This window comes from Coptis chinensis, chromosome 4 (assembly GCF_015680905.1).
Source record: "Coptis chinensis isolate HL-2020 chromosome 4, ASM1568090v1, whole genome shotgun sequence".
Classification (NCBI taxonomy): Eukaryota; Viridiplantae; Streptophyta; class Magnoliopsida; order Ranunculales; family Ranunculaceae; genus Coptis; species Coptis chinensis.
In genome coordinates, this window is record NC_141459.1 from 68,276,969 (window position 1) to 68,282,955 (window position 5,987).

At 37.3% G+C, this 5,987-nt stretch overlaps 1 long non-coding RNA gene across 1 annotated transcript; it reads left to right on the forward strand.

Moving 5' to 3' along the window:
- The first annotated feature begins 376 nt into the window (after positions 1-376).
- Positions 377-4,773, forward strand: LOC147504515 (uncharacterized). The gene is made up of 4 exons (XR_015220413.1): positions 377-875; positions 2,119-2,194; positions 2,274-2,342; positions 4,298-4,773. It is a non-coding gene; the product is annotated as an uncharacterized LOC147504515 (long non-coding RNA).
- The last annotated feature ends 1,214 nt before the right edge of the window (positions 4,774-5,987 follow it).

Sequence of the window (5,987 nt, forward strand, 5' to 3'; positions counted from 1 at the left end):
AATACTATCATCCTTTCCCCCTGATATTCATCATATATGTGTTGCCTATGTTTTTTTCCCTTCTGGTGGATGCATTTTTGAAATTTGATTGTATGGTTATGAGGTGTATGTTGGTGGTATTCCGCATGATGCTTCTGGGAAGGATCTGAAGGGCTTCTGTGAGTCAGTAGGAGAAGTCACTAAGGTAATGTTTATGGTTTTTATGGTGATTTTACCTCTCTTCATTACGCCTAAAGATTTAAGATTGACTTTTTTGCTATTGCAGGTCAGGATGATGAAAGGCAAAGATTTCTTGTATGTTTTAGTTTCTCTATTTGTATGTGTATTGTCTTACTTTGGTTGTTAATTGTTTTTTTTTTTTTCAAATGAAGAAGAGGCTTTGGAAACAATGAGGTTACTTCTAGAAGGAAATATAAAGGCGGACCAACATAAGATAAGTTTGATTGTTAATTTGTACCCACAAAGTAAGTAATATTGAATTTCCATTTCCTCATTCCCACACCTTTTGTAGTGTTTTCGTTTTCATTTTTTGTTTCTCATTTTTGGTTTTTGTTTGCTTAGATACTTTTGCTGGATTCTCAACGATAAAACCCGCTGATTTGGATCAAAAGAGAATCAGTTTCAATTTTATCGATTCCCCCGTCTCACCTTTTCTGTCTTTCATCTTCGTAATCTCCATTTCTTTATTAATGTTTCTTGGCAGGATAACTATGACTGTAGCAGTAAATGTTTCTTGCTTTAAGGGTGTATCAATGGCCCCTCCAGATCCAATTCTTGGAGTTTCTGAAGCGTTTAGAGTAGACACAATCTCGGAGTTGGTGCCTACATGTGGTTAATTATGGAGATGTTGCCGTCATGCTTGGCTTAATTGATGTGTAAGAAGCTAATTTCTCCCTCTGTCTTGTATACTTGAATGTAATTTTCCTTTGAATTCACTTGTATTTGCATATAGATTTCATGTAGTTAAGTTCATCACAATTATTATGTCGATGAGGCTAAGGAGACATCAAAAGTGAATTGAGGTGTAAAGTAAAGGCGAATAGGAATCGTGAATTTCTGATTGTTTTATGTTGGTGGAAGGAGTGGGGCATCATTACTCTTTTTAGGGGTCATGAAGTTGGTTTTGGGACTGGTTTTTGTGAATTCATTTGTGAGGATATTGAGTCAGTTTCCTATTGGGATTTTGGGAGTGCTTCTGTTATTTTCTGGGATTGAATTAGCTATGGCTGCAAAAGATATGAACAGTAAAGAAAAGTCTTTTGTAATGTCGGTTTGTGCTGCAGTGTCTTTAACTGGGTCTAGTGCGGCTTTGGGTTTCGGATGTGGGATTTTACTGTTTTTGGTCTTGAAGTTGAGAGAGATGAATTGCTATGTAGGTGGTGGTGGATTTTTCAAATCAAGGCCTTCTGATGCTGAAACTAGTGTCAATTCTTAAGAGTTGTTGTATATGTTCCCTTGGGGGGCTTGGGCTGGTAGCTAATGTAGTGGTGTTATTTAGTGAAATGAGCCGAGCATTGGAGCAAGAGAAGTCTCTCCTTAGTAACTATGAATATGTATCACTAGCATAATCTGCTCAATCTTTAAACTCCTCTCACTTTATGCCTTTTTTAGTTTTCACTGTAGTTCTTGTTAAGCCTATATCTTTATGTTATCCTGTATTTCATATGTAGAGCATGCTTTTAGATATGTGCATTTTCTTGGTGTTTACCACCTATTTATACCCTCAAACGTTCACAGCATGCCTATATATATGTAGGATCATATTGCTTGACCATTTTGTTTTCTGATCCATCAATTTTAATCAACTAAAAAGTCCTAGAGATTCACAAAACACTTATTAAACTACCACGTTTAAGGCACAAATCAAAAGTACACTCTGGTCATGAAGTAGACTTGCTAACTAGAATTACAACTACCAAAGTACTCTCAACTCTGAACAAGTTGAAAAATGAGGTGAGAGCTAAAAGCAGAAGAAGATGGATGGTTCGCTCATTTTCTGGTTTAAATGCATTATATGATGCAATAAATGGTGGTGAAGATGTTTGGATAAATGAGAATCGTTATAGAATATTAAGACAACTTGGTGAAGGTGGTTTTGCTTTTGTTTTTCTTGTTCAGCAAGTTGCTTCAGATTCTTCTTATTCTGCTTCTTCTTCTGTTGGTAAAAAACTCAGAGACCCATCTCTTATTTCAGGTCAGTGTTTTCTTTCATGTTATAAGTTTGACAATATAGTGTTTGGGTGTTAAGAATTTGAGATTGTGTAAATTTTCAGATGATGGAAACTAATGTGGTGAATGCATTTGGAAAAGGGCACCAAATTGAGCTTCTAAGTGAGTCTGAGGTAAGATGACCTAACCGCTCAACCTCATTTTCAATTGGCCTTGACGACCTACCAACTTTGAATGTGTCTTACTTCCTCAGAGTATGAATAAAAAATGAGTATACCTGTATGAACCAAAACAGTGCACAAGACAATATAAAAGAACAAATAAGGTTTAGACTGCAATGTGTATGTCAAAGTTCTATCGAATGCACATAATGGGTGTCAAAGTCCTATTGAATGTACAGAATGGATACCCTCATCTTCGAGATCATTTGAGTTCGGTAGCACCCAGTAATTGTTGAGGAGGAAGAATTCTTTATCTACAATTTTTCCTAATCATCTATGCTAAACCTTTGAGCTCATCCTTGACTCACTCTCAACAATACAACTGAAACTTAATTCTGTAGTTTCTATCCTTCGAACATGATGGTTATGAAATTTGTAAATAATGAGAACTTGTTAGTATTTAAACTCCCTAGGTTCTTTTTTCTTTTTTTTCTCGTGGTTTTTGTTTTTCCTCGTTGTTTTCCCATGTGGGATTCACTAGTGTACTAGCAAGGCCTTCTTCATATAATTTGTAGATCATTTTCCTCTATCTCATAAGAAAACTTAGTGAGAGGACACTCATATGATTCTTTGTTGAACGTTAGATTCTTATTTTTATGCCATAGATAACATGTTAATTCGCGGCATTCAAAGTTGAACGAGTTTAAGATGAAATTCCAACCCGTTTATGATAAAAGTTGTACTTAATCACATACTAATAGTAGTTTCTCAATTTTATGTGTGGATTATTTGCATCGTAGCGGCGGGACTTGCCAAGTTGCATTTTTGCCACATGTGGAGATTCGAGATGAAAAGTCGCACTTTGATTCTCGGCTTATAATGCATTCTACTTTTTGGATGAAAAGGTCAGTTGCGTCGATGTGTTTTCCTTTTCCATCTATCCCAGTTTAACTCCTCATGGACAAATAAAATAAATTAAGAAAAAGAAAAACTCGTCAAGACACCTCTGCACCATTTTCCCAACAAGTAGCCTTTTATGGTTTTAACTTTTATAGTTGATGGGAAAATCCTGGTTCAGATTTTTTTTTTTTTTTTTTTAGTGGGATAATAAAATAGATTGTATTCTCATTTGTTCGATTTATTTCTGGAAATCATTTTTTGAGCAATCAAACTCTCAACTATTTCGCCAAGAAGATGAATAGAAAAGACAGTTGTTCCTTACATCACTTTAGCTTTTAAGTTTTCTACCCTCTGGCGATCCACGCACAAGCTAACTTTCACCTTTTTTTTTTTTTTTTCTTTATTTTGATAAGGCACTAGCTAATCGGGTAAAAATCTTGTTCGTGGTATTAGAATAAGATTATCGTTGGCTTGTTATTACTCACAAATAAAATAGGTAGGACTGATTGGGAACCGATCGGTATTCTATTAGAGTATCCAGTCTTGGGTGGCCCTCGCCTCGAGAAAGGTCTTAATGAGTGTAAAGATTATTAAGCTATTGGAAAGAATTTGTACTTGTTTTCAGTAGTCTTAAAGGCTGAAGTTATTTTGACAGAGTGCCCAATGTATTACTTATGATTCCTTCACGACCACAATTAAGTCACTCTACTCATCGAAATTGGTTGGCAACCAAGTCCTTGTTGAGTAAAGAAAGATATAAAAGAAAAAGAAAAAATAAATATTCATTTGCATATCTTAGTTCAATAAATTTGGAGGAAAATGTGGAGCATAACTCATTAGAAGGAAGAGAAAGTGTTTAGAGATTTAGATGAAAAAAGAAACAAATTTTTCACCTTCCTCGCAATTGCTTCTTGTTAGGCGAGATTCTCCTTCATTTGTCCGATCTTCCATTGCCAAAAAGCACAATCGATCGACTTTGTCGAATGTGAAGTTCAGCTCTCTCACATGAGTTGCAGACCTCTCGGTGTTTTACTTGGAATAAAGTAGGGGTTTTGGTATGTTTAAAGCCCAGGTTACACTGAGGATCACATGAATAGTTGACATCAGGTTCCAGTTTAAAGTCTTGGGTGCCTTAGGATGGGTCAATAATCGCTATCGGTCCCCAGAAGTTTACATAACATAGAGTTCAAGAATCACTCAAGTCTTTCTGCCAATGTATGATGAGTTGTTAGGCCTTGTTAAAGGTTGCCCATTGAAAAGTTTTTCAGCATCACCATCAATGTGAAAGAAAAGACCTCGTATCCTTCAACACTTGAACGAGTTCATGAACGGAAAGAACAACAGTGTGAAAACAATGGTAACAACATGCTAAGACAAAAAAACCCACCTCGAAATCATCACCATGACATTATATACTTTTGCTTGCCTTTTTACTATCTATTGTCTTTCCCTCATGATCTTTACTTGTGAACATCTTCTTGATTCTTTCCATGCTCTTATTATATGCAGCCTTTTCTTTATTTTATACAATTTGTCATTTAGCTCCCATGAATAAGTAACATTATTTTCTCACTTGAGCAAAAAAAAAAAGAAAAAAAAAAAAACTCTTTGTTAAACTACGACCCGGTTTAGTAATATAATACTGGCCTTCCATTTGACAAGAACAATGCTACTGCAGTGATTGTTAAATAACAACTTGACTGAGTTTATTGCTCGCTAATTCAGGCCTGGGTGAAACTTGACTAATGAGTCACTCAGCTGAGCTGAAACCGAGTTGAACTCATCTTGAATTTTGATCCTTTCTCTTGTACCAGCTGAACCAAATAATGTGACTGATACAGGCCTCATCTCCGAGTCTGCCTAGAGACACATGCCTCATCTCCGGAACCCAGACATGCTTTCCCCAGAACTTGATCTGTAGGAGAGTATTCCTCCCTCAAATGAGGTGATGGTTTTGCTACTGCTACTCTGTCAGATTGATGGATCACTTCCTCCTCTCAAGTCTGCCTAGGGGCACCAACCTCTCGAGTCTGCCTAGAGCTACAGACCTCACGATTCTGCCCAGTGTCACAGACCTCACAAGTCTGCCTAGAGTCACAGACCTCACAAGTCTGCCTAGAGACACATGCCTCATCTCCAGAACCCAGACCATCTTGGAGTCTGCCTTTTTGGAGGTCGATGCGTCCCACCAAGCAATGCTTGCAATAGAGCAACCCTTTCTCATAAGCTTTTTCCGGTATGGTGACAGTAGGGTATTCTCCTATTTTTTCTGGAGTTGGCAACTCCTGAAATTCCACTGGCGCCCTAGAGTGTTGCTTTGTCGCATCCGCATAGGAAATCCTCTGTGTTTCTTTCTGAACTGAATCTTCAGCTTGAACCACATTGTTGATGGATTGCAGTGGTGGTTGTAGCTTTTCATTGGACACCTTATAGGGGTTCTCAAGCTCATAAATGTCCATGACTGACCCTTCCTCTCCAGAACTTTAGCTGTCAGCAGCAAAGGATTTTACCCGAATGAGGAAGAAATCATGAGCTAAAACAGGATTATACCGATTCCCGAAGCTAATCAGGACACCCACTATACCTTAGTGGTGGATTTTACCTGAAAGCAAGGAAAACCAAAAGATGCCAACTTGTCTGAGAAAATAACCGGAACACTCACTGTTGGGCAGTGAGGTATTTTACCCGACTACAAGAGAAGAGAGAATTGATAAAAGGGAACTAGTTCGTTGCACTATCCAGAACATTCACTGTTAG